This window comes from Petaurus breviceps, unplaced genomic scaffold, assembly GCF_028583685.1.
Source record: "Petaurus breviceps papuanus isolate PSGF00001 unplaced genomic scaffold, PetGlider_PUasm1.0 171, whole genome shotgun sequence".
Taxonomy (NCBI): Eukaryota; Metazoa; Chordata; class Mammalia; order Diprotodontia; family Petauridae; genus Petaurus; species Petaurus breviceps.
Genome location: NW_027185754.1, coordinates 23,211,062 through 23,234,018, shown reverse-complemented (window position 1 = coordinate 23,234,018; position 22,957 = coordinate 23,211,062). Strand labels below are relative to the sequence as shown.

Below are 22,957 nucleotides of genomic sequence, written 5' to 3'. Positions count from 1 at the left end.
TGTGTGTGTGTGTGTGTGTGTGTGTGTGTGTGTGTGTGTGTGTGTGTGAAGTGTCTGAGGCCGGAACCGAACTCAGATCCTCCTGACTTCGGGCCGGCACTTTACTCACTGTGCTACCTAACCACCCTAGGTTAGAATTTAAAAAGATCTTGACAAGCTAAAAAGTTGGCCTGAATCTAAGATTAAATTTAATAATCTTAAATGTAAAGTTTTAAATTTGGGTTCAAAAAATCAATTTCACAAGTACAACATGGGGAGGCTTGACTAATCAGCAGTTTATCTGAAAAAAAAAAGATATTTGGGTTTTAATGGATTGTAAGCTCAGAATGGGTCAATAGAGTATGACCCTATCCCACTCCCAAAGTCAATTCAATCTCAGATAGCATTAAGGAAGGCATAGCTTTGAGGACCAGGGAGGTAGTAGTCTTTCTACTCTTTGCCTTCTGCTCAGATGACATCAAGAGAATTGGTATTTTGGGTGCCACATTTTAGAAACAGCATTCATAAGTTGGGGAGTGTCCAGAGGAGGGATCCAACTCTCTTTTTTATATATGAGGAAAATGGGGTCCAGATAGGCTGCCTAACATCGCCCAGGCAAAATTCCAACCCAGGTCCTGACTTCATATTCAATCCTCTTTCCAATACATCCATGCTTCCTTGAGACCAGAACTCAAGATGATGCCCTACAAAGACTGGTTGGAGGGACCAGGAATATTTAGTCTGAAAAAGAGGAAGACCATAGAAGGGGGTGGCATGGAGAGTACATTCTATCTATCTTCAATTATTTGAAAGACTATCTTGTGGAGGGATTTGTTTTATTCTTTTTAGCTGCAGAGAGCAGGTACAATGGACAGATGTTGCCTGAGTCACCATCAGGCTTGATGTTAGGAAATGCTTCCTATCATCCCAAAGTGGAATGGGCCACTCTGGGAGGTAATGAGTTTCACAGCTCATTGGAGGTCTTAAAGCAAAGACTGGGTGACCACTTGTTGAGAATGTCATAGAGACAAATCTTATTTAGATACAGGTTGGACTCAGTGGCCTCTGACATATCTTCCAATGTGGAGATCCTGTGATTCTAAGGTCAGCCAGATGTTGAGCTTCAACAGCTGGATAGGGTTTGGAGAGGTAGCAATATGGCGTGGCAAGAATATGGTTCTTGGAATCAGAAGCTGAGGGTTCAAGTCCTGCTTCTGTCACGTCCTAGCTGTGTGGTTCTTCCTTCAGTGAGTCTCAGATGCTTAAGAAGAGTGATTTATAAATCTTAAAGTGTTCTAGAAATACAAGTTGGTGATGGTGCAAACAAAAGAAAGTAGGGCAGCCTGGACTGACAGAAAGGTATCAGCAAAGGCACCTAAATGGATTTGAGCATGGTGTTTCTCTGAAGAGGAGTAGTGTAAAATCAGGTTGCAAATGGAGGTTGGGGCCATATTGGAAAGAGCCTTGAATGCCAGCCCAAAGTGATTGGACTTAATCCTGTAAATAAGGGGAGCCATTGAAAGTTCCTGGTCAAAGGAGTGCCATGGTCATGACTAGGCATTAAGAAGATGAATCTGGCAGGGTATGTACAGGGTGGATTTTAAAACACTGCAGTAGGTGAAAGGTAACTAGGATCTGAGCTATTGGTGGTAAGGAGATATACATGAGAGATACTGCTAAGGTGTCAATGAACAAGCATTTATTATGCTCCTACTATATGCCAGGTGCTGGACTAGGCACTGGGGTTACAAATACAGAAGACATTCCTGCGAGGAGCATATATTCTACTAGGGAGAGACAACCGGTTCACAAACAGAGGATGCACACATACGTAACAGGGGTAGCAGATAGACATATTGACTCCTAGATGGCAGGAACTGCCGGCTCTTTGTTTTGTATCCATATGTCTCCACCCAGCAGAGTGGCGTCCCATTGTAGGCACATGCTGGTTGAATTGAATCGAAAAAGGGAGCAAAGTCTGATATGGGAGTGAGGGGTTAGAGAGAATGAGCCAGTCCATGAAGGAGACAGAGTAAAGGGGGGATTCTTCTTTAGCTCCTGATTGGCTACAGGATAAAGCCTTAACTCATCATTCTGGCATTCAAGACCCTCTTGCAATCAGGCATCTCTTTCCACATGCTCACTCATCATCACCCTCAGACCTGGCTTGCAAGTCCTCTCACCCCACCCCCACCCCCTTCTCCTCCCCGGACTGGGATCAAAGGGAGCAGAAGTCAATGGCTGGGGCTGTCTGTAGATATGGGGCCTTCATGAGGCTCCTGTACATCTGTGTTCCTGGCGTCCGAAGGAAGTGGCAGGGTCAGCCCCTGCTGGGTAGCCCAAGCCCTCCTGGAGCCTGCCCGGAGGCGGCTGGTGACCGGAGCCCCTGCCCAGCGAGGCTCCGGCCAAACAAGGCCAAGCCTGGGCCTCCGCACCGCCAGCCAGCTGCCCCCCCCTCCCCCTGCAGTGGGCTCCTATCAGGCCCAAAGCCCATCCAAGAATCCAGGAGCTTTTTAAGTGTCCCCTGGCCGGGCTGCAGGCCTTGACCCCTTGCACACCTTACATTCCTGCCAACCTGATTGACAGCTGAGCCCAGGGAGGGCCATGCCTGCAGGCACCCGCCCGAGCCCCTTCAAAGCAGCTGTTTACAGCTGGTTTGAGTTGGGTCCCAATAAACAGTCTTCTTTTTGTCTCAAAATAAAAAACAGCTTAAGCCCAGAATGATAAGGATTCCTAGCCTTGTGGAAGGAAGATGTCAGCAAAGGCTCTCAGCCTGGCAGGCAGCCTGGCCCCCTCAGGGAGAAACTTAGTGCCTGTCAGCGCATCCTCAGAGAATTCATAGAAAAACTCATCTTCTCCACCCCCTCCTTTTGCAGAGGAGAACTCAGCCCTGAAAGGTCATAGGAAAGTGCAGGATCTCTAGCAGGAAACTCATTAAAACTCATCTAGTTCAACTCTTTCCTTTTACAAAGGAGGAAATTGAGGCCCAGAGAAATTAAATGTCTTCTACACAGCAGCAGTGTTAGTAGTGATGGTAGATCTGAACGCAGTCCTTTGGAACTCTAAAGCTAAATACGTTCTCTGCTACACCACACTGCCTTGCACCTCCCATGTGTGAGACAGTCTGAGTAACTGCAGGTGGGGGGGAGCTTCCCTCAGTTTTACCCAACGCCCCTTTCCCCCATACCTTAGTTTTAATCTGTGACAGGTAATGTGCTTCAGGTTCCAACCTGTTAAGTGAAGGGCCCATGGCTCCTACAGCTTCCATGGATGTTGGTAGGTAGGCTGTCCTACAAACCTGTGCCTCCCCCTGGAATTCCACCCCAACCATTTAAAAATTTTGCATTGGATTTATGAGGTCATTGGCATAGAGAGTTTCTAGGTAAGAAAACTCCCTCTCTACCAAAGCCCTGTTACTTCCATAGTCTTAGATGATTGCCTAGCACACTAAGAGGTTGTGACTTGCCCAGGGTCACAGAGCAAATTTGTTTCAGGGGTAGGGCTAGAACCCAGGTCTTTTTTAATTGAGATAATGAGACTCTGTAGTCATTAAGCCTGGTCACCTCTCACCCCAGACAATGTACAATAATGATACAGTTTAGTTTACAAAGCACTTTTCTCCTAATAGCTTTCCCATTTTATAGTTAGGAAAACTGAGACCTGGTTATACAACCAGCAATATCCCTCACCAACCCTAATGGAAACTTCCTTGTTCTCTCCCAAATAGGCCCAGGATTATTTTAGGGGCATTCTAAGGAGATGATGTGCCCTCCTTTTCTTTTGTTGCCCACAGTTCTTTGCCTGGCCTTCAGATCTAATAGTGATAATTAGCCATAGGAAGGCATCTACTATGGGCATTTTACTATACTAGGTGTTTTACACATATTATCTCTTTGTATCTTCACAACAACCCTGGGAGGTAGGTGTTGTTATTATCTCTATTTTATAGATAAGGAACTTGAGCCTGACAGAGATTAAGTGACTCGCCCTGGGTCACTTAACTAGTGAGTATCTGGGGCTGGATTTGAATTCAGGTCTTCCTGACTCCAGGCCCAAGGAGCTGTATCACTGCACCACCAGCTGCCATTCCCTTAGCAACTGATGGTTTGCAAAGTGCTTTCCTCACAATGACTATGTGAAGTAGGAAGCTCAAATGTTATTATCCTTATTTTTCAAATGTGGAAACTGAGGCTAATTAAAGAGAAGAAGTGATCTGCCCCAGCTTGCATAAATAATAATTACAGCTAACATTCCTCTTATGGTCACAGAGATCTGGTTGGAGTGGTGGTGGTAGTAATAGTGGTAGAATGTGATACTCGTGCAGGCAAGTATGACACAACATAGGGAATTCTGAGAGCAAAGGAGAAATCCAGAACAGTGCTCTAGGAATATTTAAGGAGAGAAGGATCAGTGGGATTCAAAACCAGGCCTTCTGGCTCCCACCATAGGACTTTTCACACCACAGTGGGTTACACTGTACACTTTTTTTTCCCCCAAGTGCTAAAAATTAAACCACACTGCTTAAAAGGAAAAATACCCTAATTCTCCAGGCCTGTGTATATAGACCCTCTCTTTCCTCCCCCTGATTTCCACTAGCCAGAGGCTGGTTCTCTCAAAAAGGGAACATCGTGTAAAAGAAAATGTGCTGGACCATTGTCAGGAAACTTGGGTTCATATCTCAACTCTGGCCCCTACTATTGGTGTTACCTTCAGCAAATTCCTTCCCTGAAACTCGGTTTTCTTTTTTGCCAGATGGTGATGATAATCCTCTTTCTTTTTCCCTGTTCTTGTTCAGTGGTGTCCGACTCTTCATGACTCCATTTGGGGGCTTTTCTTGGTCAAGATATGGGAGTGGTTTGCCATTTCCTTCTCCTGCTCATTTTCCATATGAGGAAACTGAGGCAAAGAGGGTTAAGTGACTTGTCCAGGGTCATGAAGCTAGTGTCTGAGGTTGGTTTTGAACTCAGGTCTTCTTGACTCCAGACTCAGTTTTCTATCCACTGTGCCACCTAGCTGGCCCTTCTCTCTTCCTACATGATCATAAATCTAGAACTAGAATGAACCTCAGAGACCACATAGTCTAATTCCTTATTTTCAGAGGAGAAAAATGGGTCCAAGCTCATTGACATGACTTGCCCAGTATCACACATTTAGTAATCATTTATGTATTTTTTTCTTTTTTAATGCAGAGCCTAGAACTGGAGTGAACACTGATGTTTACGCTAATATTTTAGAATTGTATGTGAGTGATTTAGGGGAGCTGTGAACAGTCCTGGGAATAGTGATCAGAACCTTGGAGGTCTTGTTTAGAAGGTTTCTTACCTTGTGGACAGGACATCTCTGAGGCAGGGAGGATCCTAACTTTCATGACATAGCATCTGATGGTTTACAAAGCACCCAGCCTCACAAATTCCTAGAATGTTAGAGCTGGTAGGCATCTCAGAACATAGAACTATGCTAATGTGGATGAATCTTAGAAACCAGCCAGGAAGTGGCAGCTAAGAGGGCACAATGCCCTCATTTTATAGATGAGGAAATTGAGGTTCAGAGAGGAGACCATAGGAGCATAGCTCTAGAACTAGAACAGACTTTGGAGGCCATTTAGTCCAATTGCCTCACAGATGGGCAAACTTAGATTCAGAGAGATTGAGCTGCTACGGAAGAACCAATGCCATTTGAATATTCTAAAACATATCATGTCAGAATTGGAGTAGGGACTATAGAACCTAGTACATTAGGGCTAGAAGGATTACCTTCTGTTAATCCAAGCCCTGCAGTTTGACCTCAGGAAACAGAGCAAAGGGCTGCACTTGAGGGCCTAGATGGCCGCATGTGGCCTCTAGGTTGCAGGTTCCCCACCGCTGGAATAGAGTTTCCTTAGTAGCTAAGGAAGCATCACCTGTGCCCAATTCCTCCCATCTTAAACCAGCTTCCCCCAATTCTAGCCCAGCTAGTCACAGCCCAGTCTACTTTCTTTCCTTTCCTCAATCTTCCCCCGATATTACCCCATCTCTCCCCCAGTTCTAGCCTCCTCACTTCCAATTGCAGCCCAGATCTATTGAATCTCAGCCCAACCTCCTCCAATCCTGGCTGTGCCTTGCTGATTTACACCTGGCTCTATCAATCCCAACTTTGATCTGCCAACCTCTGGCTCAGCTGCCCCCATCACAACCCACTGTTATCATTTCAGCCCAACTCCCCTAAATTCAATCCAGCTCTACCAATCCTAATCCAGATCCCCTATATCCAAACCTGGTTTTCTCCTTCTGATCTGTCTCCTTCTATTCCCACTCTGGTTTCCCCATTCTGACCCAGCTCTCTTCTAATCCCAGACCAGCTCACCCCTTTTCTAACCTAGCTTCTCCCAATCTCAACATATGATGCATTCTGATGGGCTAAGAGTTAGCTGAAGATCAGAGCTGGACCCAGAGTTAGCTCTCTGGTTGGGAGCTTGGAAGACAACATACCAAGGACCAGTGTCATGCAGGTAGTCCTGGCTCAGCCCTCTGAACCATAGAGGCAGAGGAAAGGGTTGAGGCCTGAAAAGGGAAGAGAGGAAAGGCACCAGGAGTGGAGCCAAGAAGGCACAGGGAGGAGCTGGACCTGGACCTGGACCTGGGGAGGATCCATGGCTCTGTGAAGGCAGGGTCCCCCTGGATGTGTGGTTCATCTCTGTTGTGGGATTGGGGAAAGTTCTAAAGGTGGCTGCTAGGTCATGACTGGTCATGCTAGGCATGAAAAATTCCTTATTAAGCACTTACTGTGCACCAAACACTGTGCTAAGTTCTGGGAATACAGATAGAAAAGCAAGACAATCTCTGCTTTGGAAGAACTCACATTCTGTCGATAGCAACAGCACCCTTCCAGTACCCCGGGTTCATAACCTTGGCATTATCCTTGGCTCCTACTTATCCCTCACCCCACATTTTTAATCAGGTGCCAAATCTTGCCATTTCTATTTCTACAACATCTCCCACATCTGTCTTCTTCTACTCACATAGCCACCACCCAAGTTCAGGCCTTCATCACCACTTACATGTATTATTGCAACAGAATCTTCATTAGTCTTCCTGCCCCAAGCCTCTCCCTAGTTTACTACATCCTCTACACAGCTTCCATAATGATTTTCTTTAAATATTGATCTGCTACTCTCCAGTGACTCCCTATTTCCCCTAGGATAAAACATAAAATTCGGTTTTGCTTTTAAAGTTCTTCACAACTTGGCCCTGATCTGTCTTTCCAGCCTTGTTGTACACCAGCCCTCCTCCCCGACTCTGCTCCTCATACATGACGTATCTTCTTCCGTCTCTTGCCTTTGTATTGGATGTTTCCATGCCTGGAATTCACTCCCTCCTCCTTTGTTTTGTTCAAGACTTAGCCTTTCCTGATTATCCCAAGTACTAGTTCTTTTTCTTCCTACCTCATATTTAACTGTCTTGTATTTGTTTGTATTTATTCTTATATATTATTATATTTGTATTCATATACATAGATGTAACATATATATATATATATATATATATATATATATATATATATATATATATATACACACAGACACTTGTTTGTCCCATTAGGATATAACCTCTCTGAGAATAGAGATGGTTTCATTTATTATATTTGCATACCCAGCCCCCAACACAATGCCTGGCACATATTAGGCCCTTGATAAATGCTTGTTGATTGATTTTAATTAAAGAAGACAACACACAGGAATGTTCATTTGTAGGGCAGACGAAAAGACCCAATGGTCCTTACAGTTCAGAAGCAGATGGCAAAGACCAGGTATCTTCAGACTATAAGGACCGGTCATATGGCAAAGTCCAGATGGAGTCTAAAGATAGTGGTGAGACATATGTTAAGACCCAGTAGACCTTAGGAGTAGTATCATTGCATGGTCAATGACCTACCTTTTCCTCAGAAAGATTGTAGTTGTTTACTCCTTGATCACTCTTGTCCCAGATCAGTGACTGTTGGGAAGGGAATATTGTTCTTGAGGGTCAAAGTAGAACAGAGCTTTAGATTACTTCAGACATGGATGGGTATGATGAGGCTGGGTGGAGTTAGTGGGAACTGGGAAGTGGAAGCTGGGGAGCAGGAGGGCAAGGGGTTCCCACAGCCTATTTTTCTAGACCTTTGGGGATCATTGGTGGCTTATTCAAGCAGGATGGAATGGGAATGGGGGATCCCCAGAGGGCTCTTATATTATCTGATCTAACTGGTACTTCCAGTCACCATTTGGGATATTTGAATAGTGATCACCAGATGCTTCTTTTCCTTATATTTACTGTCTTTTGTTATTAGGCGATTTGGTATTTGTTTGTGAGGTCACGTAGCTAATTAAAGACATAATATTGGGAAAAAACTAAGAATATTCTTTTTATAGGTCTAGAGATATGTGATTACACCTGTATGCTCATTGCTGTGGCTGTTCTCTTTACCAACCCAGTAACAAACTTTCTATGTTTCAGTAAATAATTTCATGACTTCCTCCAATAGAATGTAAGCTCCTTAAGGGCAGGAATTATTTTATTTTAGTCTCTTTGTCCTGAGCAGCTAACATAGCATCTAGCATATAATAAACATTTCATAACCACTTATTGATTGATTGAATTGTTGCCAAAAAAAGACTCAATGCCCTGTGTGCCAGCTCTCTGAGCTTAGCTACAATGAATGGGAGACTCACATTTTCTTTCCAAATTTCTTTGAAAGGTTTTCACAACTTGGTAGGACCTGCTAGAACTTGTGTTCTGCAGGCATAGCTTGTGACCAATGACTATTTAATTTTTATTTTTCCCTCAATTTCATATAAACAAAATATTTTAATCCTTTTTTTTTTTAAAATGCTGAGTTCCATTTTTTCTCCCTCCCTCTCCTCTTTCTCCCCCTCTCTGAGATGGCAAGCAATTTGAAATAGATTATACATGTGCAATCATGTAAAACATTTACAGATTAGCTACATTGCAAAAGAAGATGCAGACCAAAAAATACAAGAATAATAAAGTTTTAAAAAACATGCTTTAATCTGCATTCAAACTCCATCAATTCTTTCTCAGAAGGTAGATAATATTTTTCATCATATAAGTCCTTTAGAATTGTCTTAGATCATTATATTGCTGAGAATAGCTAACTCGTTCACCATTGATCATTGTACAATATTGCTCTTACTATGTACAATGTTCTCCTGGTTCTGCTGATTTCACATTGCAACAGTTCATCTAAGTCTTCCCAAGTTTTTCTGAAAACATCCTGGTCATTGTTTCTTATAACACAATAGTATTCCATCACAATCATATACCACAACTTGTTCAGTCATTCCCCACTTGATGGGCATTTTCAACTTCCACTTCTTTACCACCATAAAAAGAACTATTATAAATATTTTTGTACATATAGGTCCTTTTCCTTTTATAAAAAAAATCTCTTTGGGATACAGACTAGTAGTAGTATTGCTGGATCAAAGGGTGTGCACAATTTTATAGCCCTTTGGGCATAGTGACTGACTAAAAAGAAGTGAAAAGAGGGCAATAATTAACCAGAAGTAGAGACAAAAATTAAGTACCAGAAATGTGTTTTTGCTTTGGTTTTGCATATACCAGCTTTACTTCGATTATTGTCTCTAACTCAGCTGATTTCAAATCATATTCTGGGTACCACACTTTAGGAAGGACATTGAAAGTTGGAGTATGTCCCCAAGAGGGCAGACAAGATCAAGGAGAGGCCTGAAGACCATGCAATGCAAGAATCACTTAAAGGAAATGGGAAAATCTAACCCTTCAGAGAAGAGCAGACTTGGGCTGGGAGGGGGAAAATTGGGCTGGCTGTCTTCAAATATCTAAAGTGCCATCATGTGGAAGAAGGCTTATTATTCTTTGCCCCAGAGACATGTTTGGAGCAATGAGGAAGAGATCCTGGAAGATAGGCTCCATTCAGTTCAATAGAAGGAGGAACTGGTAATTATATCTATTAAGTCATGGAAGGAGGTGATTGGTGAGATGGCTTGAGTTCCAAGTCACCAGAGATGGTCAAGGTGAAGTCACCTTGCAAGGATATTACAAAAGAAAATTCCTGCTCGGGTACAGGTTGAATCAGCTGACTTTTGAGATGGAGAATGTTTAGTTCTATTTAGTTCATTCCATGTCAATAGTGCCTTATTGCTCTGCTTACGGAAGGAAAAGAAACAAACACTTATTAAGTACCTACTGTGCTAACCACTTTACAGATATTATCTCACTTGAACCTAACGACAGCCCTGGGAGGTAGGTGATGATAACAAGGGCATATATGGACTCCAGTCTATCCACTGCACCACCTCGCTGCCAGAGTCTTAAAAGAACACAGGATCTTTACGTGCCTTGGCTCTGGGTTGTGTTTGTTCAGAACTGTGTTCTCTTTCTAGAGTAGCCTGATACAGCCCTTCCCCTTAAGCAAAAACTTCTTTTTCTAATTGCCTGAAGCAGACCTTCTTTCTCTCTTTCTGAGCCTCTCCAGCCATCCCTTCTGCTGAATTATAATGTAACCCCTCCCCAATAGACCAGAACCATCCCAGTGAGCACCACAATCTTCAACATGGTCCCCCCTTGGGAGGCTTTTAATATTTTGGCAACATTCCTCAACACTCTTCTAGGGAATGGCCTTCTGAACTGGAAGCCCTTATCATCTGTGTGAATGACCCTGATCTTCCTGGGTGGATTGGTTTTAGGAACCAGCCAAAAGTCATCAGGTTGAGTCCTGATAGATAACACATAGGTGGTGAAAGTACTGGATTTTGAGTTAGAGGAACTGGGTGTGAATCCTGGCTCTGCTATTTAGTCCCTATGTGACCCTCTCAGTTTCCCCATCTATAAAATTGTGGGGTTGAAATGGGATGATCACTAAGGTCCCTTCCACCACTAAATCCTGTGAACCCAAACTGTAACTAGGGGAAAGTCCTTTCAACTCTCTGAGTCTTAGTTTCCTCATCTGTAAAATGGGAATGAAAATGCCTGTATTGTTTACCTCGTAGAGTTGTTGTGAGGTAAACCTTACGGTGCAAGAGAAATGGGGTTATTTTAACTGAATAAGGGAGTCTTCTCCCCATATTTTAACTATGCCTGCAGTGTGTATTTCCAAGAGTGGCAACCAGTAAGCCATTGGGATGAACAAGTTAAGGTCTCTGAGTTAAACAAGAAGTGTCTCTAGCCTAGGTATATTCCCTCTGATGTCTATGAAATATTTAACAAGAATCAAGTAAAGAGACTTTTGTCCCAAGGGCAACAAGGGATGGGTGTCATTGATTGGACCTTGGAGAATCAGGGGATCTGTGAAGGAATCTCTGGGAGATCAGTGATGGGAGATCAGGTAGGGGTTCTTGAAGGGAAAATTCTCATGGTGGGTCAATGAAGAATTTCAGAAGAGATCTTGAGAAGGTAATGAGAAATCTAGGGTCCCAGGGGTCAGTGAAGTGATATCAATAAGGGGATTTTGGAGTCAATTAGAGGATCTTGGAAGATTGTGAGAGGATATCAGGGTATTCAGTGATAGTTTTAATTGACCAATGAAAGTTTTGCTTGAGTTTTTAATTAAGGGGTGTGTGTGTGTATGTGTACACAGTATTGTTAGGGAGTAGAGCCCTGTCTGTTGATGTCCCAGCCCAAGTCTTGAGGACTCAAAAAGGGACAGTTTTGCTCTCAGACACAGGCCTCCCCAGTGTACTCAAGACAAGACATGGGGATACCCATACATTACCTGGGTCCAGAGCTCTGACTTCCTGTGGTCTAACTTATGAATATTTTCTCAGTGGTTTCACAAGTCCATTTAGTGAGGACAAAGCTCCCCTCCCCTGAGGTATCTACTGGGATCTGGCCTTAATGGCAAGGGCCTGAGTATCTGAGGGAAGCAACATGATACAGAGGAAAGATCCTAGACCTAGATAGAAGTCAGGGGACCAGAGTTCTAGCCCACAGCTCTATTGCTGTCTACTTGTGTGGCCTTGGACAAGTCACTTCCTCTTAGGGGGCCTCACTATTCTTATCTGTAAAACAAGGAAGTTAAATTAGATGATCTAATTGGTCCCTTCTAGTGCTAATATTTTATGTTCTAAGGTCTTCCAGATCTAACATTCAAGGAGTCTATATATCTAAGCTTTTTAACTAACAGACCTGGTCCTATACCCTCTAGCAGTAGGGTTTACACAACTAGGTCTTACCAGAGTCACCTGCAGGCAAGGACATTACTTAAAACAAGCAAAGATGGGTGAGAAAGCAGTGTGCCTTCCTGGAGAGAGACCAAGTTGGAAGTCTGGGGCCATATGACTCCCAACCCCTGCTTGGGGCTGAACCATGAAAAAGCTGTGTGGTGCAGGAGCAGTCGGAGTCAGATCCTGGCTCCAACCTTTCTAGCTGTGTAATCACGGGCAAATCACTCCCCCTCTCCTAGTCTTTTTCTTCACCTGCAAAATGTGGGGTATGGGAGTATCAGACTAGACAATCTTTAAGCCATCCTCCTGTTCTAATGGTCCATGTTTTAAGGACCCTCCCAGCGCCAATATTCTCTGATTCTGTGGCAGGGCTCTGGTGGGGTCTCGGGGGTTAAATTGCTATCTCGGAGTGCCTCCGCACTTGGAAAGGTATTAAAGTGGAATTAGCCCTCTGCACAATCCGGCTCTTGTGTCCTCCTGGGCGGTGGTGAGTGGGGTTTCATTGTTTGCAGCAGCAGGGTTCTGAGTGAGTGAGACTCTATAGAGAGGAGGGCCGGGGCTCAGTCTGCCGCAAGCGACCCCGATAATCCGCCTTGTTTCTTGAAGGAGGATTTACTGGGGGCGACTCCACTTGGGAGCGGCGTCCGGCTGGCCGGAGGAGATTGTGGGGCCACCCTGGGGAGGGCCCGTTGCTATAGCAGGGAGTCAGGCCTGCACATTCCCTCCCACCCCATGGAGAATAGGCCCCTTGGAAAGGAAAATCGGGGATTAATCCAGCCCACAATGGAAGACAGGAAGATGCACCCAGGAACAAATAGTAGTTACAGGCTCCCAAATAATGCCCAGTGACTAAGGGAGGAAACAGAGAGAGAATGAGAAGGAGGTGCTGAAGAGATGGTTTATTTTCAATTAACAAAAGACCACGAGGGGGTTGGGAAGGAAGGCCAGAGTCTGCGGGGAGGATAGCTTTGTCTTTGGGTGACTACTGGCTCAATTCAGTTCAGTTCAACAAACATTAAGTCAAGTCAACAAGCATGTATTACGTGATTGCTCTGTGCAGATCTCAGTGCTTAGAAATTATCTACAAAGTTTAGATTAGATAAGGCCCCTGCCCTCATAGGGCTTCCAGTCTAGGAGGGGGAACATAGCTCCCACTTCTATGTTGCTTTAAGGTAAACAAAACATTTTCCTCACAACCATCCTTTAAGGCAAGTAATAAAAAAATGATTATCTCCTTTTATAAAGGAGAAAATTGAGGCCCAGGGAAGGGAAGGTCATACAGATATTAAGTAGCAAAGCTAGGAACTGAGCCCAGGTCCTCAATTCCAAATCTCCTGTTCTTCCCACTACACCATGGTACCAGCAGACAAAAGGCAGCCCCTAACTTCATACAATAGTTCATTGCCTTCCTCTTAGCTCCCCTTCCCAGAACCCTCCCCTCCCCCCTGCTGTGTTATACATGGGAGATGCTCCGAGACCAAACCAATGACACATTTTGTTTATAAAGTCTCCCCATTTTGTTTTATTCCCCATGTTTTTGCAATATAGATAACAGATGACACCCCGAGTATCTGCCACTGTGCAGCAATAACCCAGCAGAGCCTTTCGAGAAGTATTAATAATAGATTGTGTTGATGAGTTTGGAGAAAGTAGCAATAGACCCCCCACTGCAAGGACATTAGCACCACACGCCTAACAGAGCTTCCTTTGCAAATCAGTTGTTAAATTGGCTGCACTGATGGGTTGGCCACAATTGTCTCAGCCCCCACCACTGAATAGGCAAAGTAGAGTGCTTTACACTAGTCCCAAATAAGCCCCTCCCTCCCCTCTCCCTATGCCCCCTCCTCACCTAGGTTGTTCTTGGTGACCAAGGACAGATGAACCCAGCCAATGAACTCTAGTTTAAGGAGAATTAATTTATCCTGAATCTCAGAGATATATAGGAATTAAGAGTGAACTAGGATGGGGAGAAAGGGAGAAAGGGAGGAAAAAAGGATATAGTCTGGACAGCAAGGGAGAATTTGATTTACTTTTTTCCCACCTGAAGGTATATAGGCATAGATAGAATGAAGTGCCTTTAAAACTTAGAGTGTTAGAGAGGGACTTTAGAATATAGAATTTCCACATAAAGAATAAGCATATGAGATCTGGAAAGTACCTAATAGACATTCTAGTTCAGTTCTTTGCTTTTTACAGAAGAGGAAGCTGAGTAAAGGGGATGCCACAATATATTCTAGGTTCCCCGTGCCCTGAGATCCCAGGGTTCCCAGGGCCCCTGGCTGTGGTGACTGAAGTAAGTTTGATTCCAAAGGGAAATGAGAAACAAGATGTCCCTGTGACCTCCCCCTGGATCTGAACAGATTCTGGAAAGGGGATTAAAAAGGGATAGCAAAAGAAGGAAAGCTATCTCAAGTAGGGGTTTTCAACCTTTTTTGTGTCTTGGAGTCCTTTGGCAGTTTGATGAAACCTGTGGTCCCCTTCTCAGAATAATGTTTTTAAATAATTGAAGGAAATACTGAATTTCAATGTGGAAATAAAGATGTAATTTTTTTCTCACCCAAGTTTATAGATGCCCCGAAATCCATCTACTAGGAGTCCATGGACCCTGGGCTAACCCCTGATCTGAAAGGGTAGGAAGAAGTCCAGGGAAGGAAGCAATAGGGAAAGGGAAAAATAAGAAGGGGGCAAGTACATTCCCAGAAGGTTTGTGACTGACTCTGCTGGAACAAAGGAGGCATGAACTTCGACCCTAATTAAGGAGGCCTATCACTTTCCACTTCCTATTTTCTGTAGTGGAAAGAGCCTTGGATTTGGGTAATCAAAAGATCTGGGTTCAAATCCCAGCTCTACCACTTGCTACCTCTTTAGCATTAATCAATTTCCTTTTTCTTTCTAGCTTCAATTTCTTCAGTTGTAAAGTGAAGGAACTGGATTAGAATCCTTTTATTAAGGGGATTTGTTCTGTGAAGTTTGGATTCTGTCAAAGGAAGGCACTTGAGGACCTGGAGGGGCAACATGTGGCCTCGAAGGCTGCAGGTTCCCCCACCCCTGTATTAGAGTCATCTCTAAAATCCCCACTAGTTCTAAATCCTAGGATTTAGACAGCAAGAACCCTCTCAAAATGTGTGTATTCAGTGTCTGCTTTGGGTAGATCTTCCATTTCTTTCATGGCCCTATTCCTTGACCCCTGCCCCCCTCCCTTCAGACATCCTAGGTGAAAGCTGCCCCAGGTTTAGGATGCCTTCGTCCCTAGCTTTGTCACCTCTATAGTCAGACACATACACTGTATCCTTGACAGACATATCCTTTGCATTCCTGCCTACTGAGGGAGGGCACCAGGGTCCATGGCTGCCAGTGCCTCACCCCCTGGCCCCATTACCACCTTGGGCCCAGCCACACCGCTCTGCCTCAAATTACGACCTTGTCATTATGAATGCCATTGGAGCACTTCACTTTGATGACAGTTTCTGGGCTCCAGAACAGATTAGGGGAAAATTACAGCCGTAATCTGTGCCGCACAATTGCGGGGCCATAAAGAGGGATGGGAGCGGGGAGGGAAGAGCGATGGCGTTCCCAAAGGTGGCGCACCGCCGAGCAGTGCCAGGGACTTGGTAAATGAAAAATTGTTTTAATTCTCTCCTAGCAGCAATAATTTGATTCTTCATAAATTTTTCCATCAAAGTGTGGTGAGAAAGAGCGGCTGTAAAAACGCAGACATGTGACAGTGATAAAAGATAGGGGAGCAGAGTGGTCAGCTGAAAGGGGGGCAGGAAAGGTGGGGGAGGGGGCAGAGGGGTGGATTCCCATAGCCTGGCCACAGCTTGGGAGATTCTAGCATCAGCCAGCTTTCACCATGTTATAGTTGCTTGAATCTTAAAGCCAGAAGGGAGCTTGGGATAGATTGTTAGAGTGGGAAGAGACCTCAGAGATCTTTGTTTAACAGAAGAAGAAACTGAGACCTAAAGGAAGAGAAGTGACTTACCCAAGACCACAAGGGTAGCACCAGAACCAGGATTCATTCCAAAATTTTCTGATTTCAAATCCTATACTGTCTGTATTCCTAGGTGTTTATTCTTAGAAATGGTATCATCTCCAAGAACAGAGATAGGGATTCCAAGTTCAGGGCAGTGTCTAGCAGGAATCAAGAGTTGCTTCTCTGGTCCCTGGGGACCCACCTCCCTGCTAGGCTAGATACTCTGAACTCTCACTCAACCGTTTCTAAGTCCCCACAGCAGGACAAGTCAAGTAAGAGTCTTAGATTTGCAATTAGGAGACCAGAGTTCTAATCCTGACCCTGACACTCTTTAGCACTACAACCATGGACACAAGTCACTTCACCTTCTCTGGGCCTCAGTTTCCTCATCTGTAAAATGAGGGAGTTGGGCCAGATAATCTCCAAGGTCCCTTTCCTCTAAATTTTAATCCTCCTCAGCCTCTGAGCTTAATTCAACTCTCCACCCTGAGCTGAGCTTTTTCTAGCACTGGGCCTCCTTTGAATTTGATTAATCTTTCTTCTCCCTGCATCTGTCCTTGAGGTTAAAGACACCATTGCTACTTAGGGGGAGGTCTCTGAGGACCCTAGAGGATATGGTAGGCACGGCACCTACATATACAACTGGTTCTCTGTGACACTGCCCCATCTTCCTCCCCTGCAGTGCCCTAGGTCCCTCTGAGTCCCAAGCTGCCAGGTGCAGCTACCTTAGTTCAGGTGAGCAACCCCCAGCATAGTCCCCCTACATAGTCACACAATCACACGGATAAGCTGTAGCAGCAAGCACCCCAAGCATCCTCAGGGTTTGCTGCCACCACAGGTTCTTGGATCTGCTTTGTTAAAGGAAAGCAACTCAAAATGGGTTAACAAGCTTACTTTAATCAGTCAGACGTATATCGTTTACCTTGTTCAGGGGAAAAAGGTCAGCACCCTGAACTTCAAAGTATACAGGCAGAATTATCAAGACAGAAACAGATCAAGTAGACAGACCCAGTCAACATCTGGGTTTTTCAAAGCCCGGGGTGGGGGGGCCTCTGGACAACGGCTTCCCAGAATCCAGATCAAATCACAGAACACTTCTCAAAGTGAGCCCCCAAAACAAAGCCTCACATCAGGGCTTATATAGCCTTCTCCTGGCTCAGAGAATGTAACAACCTTATTGACCCACTGGCCAATCAAAAAGTATCTACTGAAAAACAAGCCTCCCTCCCCAGGCTTCAGGTGCACTTCAGCCTAGGGGCAGGGAAGATCTTCCAAATTTGCATTCCCATTACATAAGCACATTTACACAGAGATATATGAACAGATATAGACACCCCTCTGTGTGTGTCTTGTACATGCAAATACATACACACAGAGAGGTATGCACACATGCATGAATAAATACACATAGATACATACAGGCACACCTGCATGTAAATACATGGCACGTAATATTCAAAAGCATAATGTGTGCACACACATATAGGTTGCTATAATGTGGACATGTAGATATGTGCATACATAGACATGGGCACACATATTCACAGATAGAAGTATACTCTTGCACCAAGGTAACATCATGGGCTATCATATGTAACCCTGAGCCTCACCACTAACTCTATACAAGACTTTTGACCCAAATTCTACCTGGGCAGGGCAGCTGGAAGTCCCAGTTGGTAGAAAGAGGCTATCTTTGCTGGAGACTGGAAACTCAAGGTTCTTGACAGGGAGGTGTGTATATGTGAGTGTGTGTGTGTGTGTGTGTGTGTGTGTGTGAGAGAGAGAGAGAGAGAGAGAGAGAGAGAGAGAGAGAGAGAGAGAGAGAGAGAGAGAGAGAGAGAGAGAGAGAGAGAGTATGTGTGAAGGGGCTTTCCCTCCCAAGCTCCAAGAAATAGGAGGGCCTCCTTTTCCTTCAAAGGAAATGAGTGCTGCCTGCCTACTTTCCCTCCATTGGCCCAGTCTTGTCTCTCTAGCCCTCCATCTGCTCCTCCCTCCCTCTGCATAGGAGGTGCTGATAACCCAGAAATAGCCCCACAGTAACTGGGGAACAGGCCACCTTGGGGAAAGGGGGTGGTTAAGGCACCTGCCCCATGACTGAAAGCTGGCCAGGATAGGGCAAGGCTGAAGATCTCCCAAGGGCCAGTTGGCAAACAAGCAGTATCTGTCACCCAGCACTCTTTAAGCAGGGCACCCGCCCTCTTGCTGACTGCCCCGAGACAAGCCTTCAGCAAACAAACCCACTGGGACCAGGTCTGCTCTCCTTAGAGCCAGCCTGTTGAGCAAATCCCTTGAACCGAACTGAACTCAAACAGCAAATTTCTCTGAGACAGCTTGGGCGCTTCCAGCTCGTAATAAATTAGTTGTAATAAAACAATTACAAACTGTTTGCCCACAAAGAAGCGGAAGCGGAGGGCCCTTTGGAAGCAGGAGGCAGGCACAGGATGAGAAGAAGCTGAGGTCCAAACAAACAGCTATTAAGCTAGCCAGTGGAGAGAGGTGGGCACTCTCCAGAAGCCTGGGCCAGGGTCAGGGGAAGGGAGATGCAGATAACTTTTCTGGGGGCAGTAGTTAGTCACTGGGCTTCAAAGTCAACGCCAGATGTCACCCCTTAGGGCAGGATGGCATCCACTGCAGGGAGCTCAGAGACACTCATTGAATCATTTTCTAGCAATCACTGAAACCTGGATCACCCACACACACGCACGCACAATCTATGGCCTCCCTAGCCACCCTCTCCAGTACTGGTTGCACCTTCATTGGTTCCCCTCTATTCATTGGTTGAGGTAGGGCAATTAGAATACCTTTTGCTCCCCATTGCCACTTTCAGGTTCTCATCTTACTGCCATCACTCACTAACCCTTCTTCCTTGGAAGTTCATGCTATTCATATCCACCACCCAGTAAAAATCCTAGTAGCTGTTGTCTAGAGACCTCCAGGTCACTTCCCTTCCCTACTTAACATGTCCATACTTGGCTCACAATTTCTCTGTCCTCCCCAACTCTTATCTTCTTCCTAGAGGACCTCAACCTACTTATTGAGTATCCCTCAAATACCTTCAAAGCCCAGTTTCTCAACCCATTCACTTTCCATGAGCTACTCTTCCACCCCACCTCAGCCACATACAAAGATCATACCCTTGATCTCGCCATCATCCACAAATGCACCACCTCCATATTCATGAATTATGAAATCTCCTTATTTGACCATAACCTATGGGTTTTCCACCTCCCCCTCTGCTTTCCATCACCAAACCCAATATTTTCTTTACACTCTTCAATCTCTTGATACTTCAGTTCTCTCCTAGGCCATCTCTTCTCCCCGGTCACTTCCTCCTGTTTTTCCCATCTTGACCCTTTGGTAAACCAGTTCAGCTCTACACTGTCCTCCACTCTTGAGTTCCTGACTCCTTTCTCTTACCACTGATTACACCCTGCCAAGCTTCAGCCTCAAATCAATCTGCAAATGGAGAAAATCCCACACAACCATTCTCACCGAGCCCACTACAAATTTGTGTTATATAACCTCACCTGAGTCCTCACTGCTGCTTCTACATCACATTTATCAATTCACTTTCATCCCTCCTCAAACCTCCCATAATTCCCCCTCCTCTTACTTTCTGAGCCTAGAACCTTGTCTCATATTTTACAGAAAAAATTGAGGCCATTCATTGTGAGCTCCCCCTGCTCCCCTCTTCCTCATCTCATCACTCATCACTCATCTCTCTCTCTCTCTCTCTCTCTCTCTCTCTCTCTCTCTCTCTCTCTCTCTCTCTCTCTCTCTCTCTCTCTCTCTCTCTCTCTCTCTCTCTCTCTCTCTCTCTCTCTCTCTCTCTCTCTCTCTCTCTCTCTCTCTCTGTCTCTCTCTCTCTCTGTCTCTCTCTCTCTCTGTCTCTCTCTGTCTCTCTCTGTCTCTGTCTCTGTCTCTGTCTCTCTCTCTCTCTGTCTCTGTCTCTGTCTCTGTCTCTCTGTCTCTGTCTCTCTGTCTCTGTCTCTCTGTCTCTCTCTCTCTGTCTCTGTCTCTCTCTCTCTCTCTCTGTCTCTCTCTCTCTCTCTCTCTCTCACCGTTATCTCTTCTTTCACTCATATCTCACAGGATGACATGGCCCTACTCCTTACCAAGACTCATACCTCTCCTTACACAAGTGATCCCATTCCATCCTGTCTCTTCCAACAGATTGCCCCCTCTGTCATCCTCATTCTATCATTTATCTCACTATCTATTGGCTCCTTCCCTACTGCCTGCAAACATGCCTCTGCCTCCCCCATCCATGGTTTATATCTCTTCTGCCATTTGTGGCTAAAATCTTTAAAAAAGCCACATGTTCAGTAAGTGCCTCCCCTTTTTGTCTCCTCCCTCATTTCTTGATCTGGCTTCTGAACTCATCATTCCACTGAAATTACTCTCTCCAAAGTTACCAATTATCTCTTAATTGACAAACCTAATGGCCTTTTCTCAATCTTCTTTCTTCTTGACCTCTCTGCAACCTTTGACACTATTGATCCCCCTCTTCTCCTTGATAATCTCTTTTTTCTAGGTTTTCAGAATGGTCCCTCTCTCCTGATTCCCTGCTTACCTATCTGACTACCCCTTCTCAGTCTCCTTTGATGAATCCTCATACAGGTCATGCCCTCAAAGGGTAGTTGTCCCAGACGATTCTCTTTTGGGCCATCTTTTCTCTCCCTCTATATTTCTTTTCTTGGTAATCTCATCAGCAGCCATGGATTTACTTACAATTTAAGTGCTGATGATTTCCAAAATTGCCCTAACCTCTCTGCTGATCTCCACTCTCACATCTCCAGCATCCTTTCAGACATCTTGAACTGGATGTCCAGTAGACATTTTGAACTCAAAATGTGTAAGACTGAACTCCTTATCCTTCCCTCTAAACTCTCCCCCTCCCCTTTCTGCTTTCCCTATTACTGTAGAGGGCCACACCATCCTCCCAGTCCCTCAGGCTCACAACCTATCTCTCATCCCCCTCCAATATCCAAGCTGTTGCCAGGACCTACCAATTTCACCTTTGCAGCATCTCTTAATTATGCCTCCTTCTCTCCTCTGACCCTGCCCCCCACCCTAGTGCAGGCCCTCATCGCCTTACGCCTGGATTATTGCCAGACCCCATTAGTGGGTCTGCCTGCCTCAAGTCTCTCCCCACTCCAGTCCATCCTCCATCCAGTCACTAAAGTGATTTTCCTAAAACACATGTTTGATCATGTCACACCCCCTCCCTCCCACTCAATATAGTTTCAATATCACCCCCAGGAACAAATACAAAATGCTATTTTGACATTCAAAGCCCTTCATATCCTACCCCACTCCTATCTTTCCTGTCTTCTTATACTTTACTCCCCAACACATACTCTTCCATCCGGTGACACTGACTTCTCGGCTGTTTCCATGTCTGAAACAGTCCCTTCTCCACTCAGACTACTGAGGTACCTGACTTACTTTAAGTCCTAACTAAAAGCCCACCTCCTCCAGGCAGCCTTCTCTAATCCCTCCTAATTCCAATGCTTTCTCTCTTTTTATTATTTCCTATTTATCCTGTATGGAGCTTGTTTTGCATGTATTTGTTTCGATGTTGTTTCCTCTATTAGACAATAAACTCCTTTAGGGTTTTTGTCTCTATATCCCCAGCACTTAGTACAGTGCTTGGCATACAGATAGATGGTGTTTAATAAATGTTTATTGACTGACTGCCTATCAAGTTCCACTATGTACCAGGAACTATGCTTAATGCTTGACAAATATTATCTTAACTTCACAACAACCCTGAGACATAGGTTCTATTATTATGCCCATTTTATTGCAGAAGAAACCGGGTCAGAGAGATGTTAAGTGACTTGCCCAAGGTCACACAGCTTTGTGCCTGAGGCCAGATTTTAACTCAAGTTTTTCTAACTCCAGACTCAGTGCTCTATCATGGCATGTGTGGGTGAAGGGGGGATTTTTCACACCCTAGTTTGAGGGGCTCCCCTGATGAATCCCTGTCCCACTCTTGTGATGAAACAGTCCAAAACAAGTGTGAAACAGCAGAAAAGAACTATTAAAAATAAACTTTGTTGATGCCTTTTGTTTTTATAGTACAGTCATTTCCAGAAATCTTTCCTCCTTCTGGTCTTCAACATTTGACACCTGTCTTCCCCCTTGTAGCAAGGAAAAAGACTTTCCATAATAACTGCACCTGCCAGTGTATACATTGTCCTGCCCCAGTAGTTTCATGCCTCTTTTTCTAGGAAGGAGGAGGCACAGATAACTTCTTTGTGGACCACTAGTGTCCTTGCTGTCCATTTTAGCTCCTGCCTGAAGCTAAGGCAGGGCAATCTACCCACTCCTGATGCTTCAGAGGTTTTAGAGGACAGGGAATTCTTCTCACTCATTTCTCAGCTCACAGTGATCCTGAGGCAAGTCCTTGAGTCCCACTACCTAGTGAACAGAATAATGGAATGAGAGCCAGGAGATCTGGGTTCCAGTCCTCCATGAATCCTGCTTCCTAGAGATGTAACCTTGGACAGGCCATTCCCATCCTTGTGCCTCAGTTTCCTCACCTGTTAAATGAGGGGTTTGGAGTAGATAATCTCTAAGGTCCCTTCCAACTCTGATAATAGGTGAGGAGTCCAGAGCTCAGGGAACAAAGACCCTCCTACCTCCTTGGATTAGGACCCAAGAGGCCCATGGGGCAGACTTCTCATATTATATATGAATATACATATTATATATAGATATATAGCTATCTATATCTATGTCTGTCTGTCTATCTATCTATTTATCTATCTATGAATATATATATATATATATATATATATATATATATATATATATATATA

The 22,957-nt window shown here is 44.6% G+C and overlaps 1 protein-coding gene across 2 annotated transcripts in view; it reads left to right on the top strand.

Moving 5' to 3' along the window:
• Nucleotides 1-22,957, top strand: part of LMX1B (LIM homeobox transcription factor 1 beta) — a 184,003-nt gene that overhangs the window by 147,303 nt on the left and 13,743 nt on the right. The window lies entirely within an intron of this gene.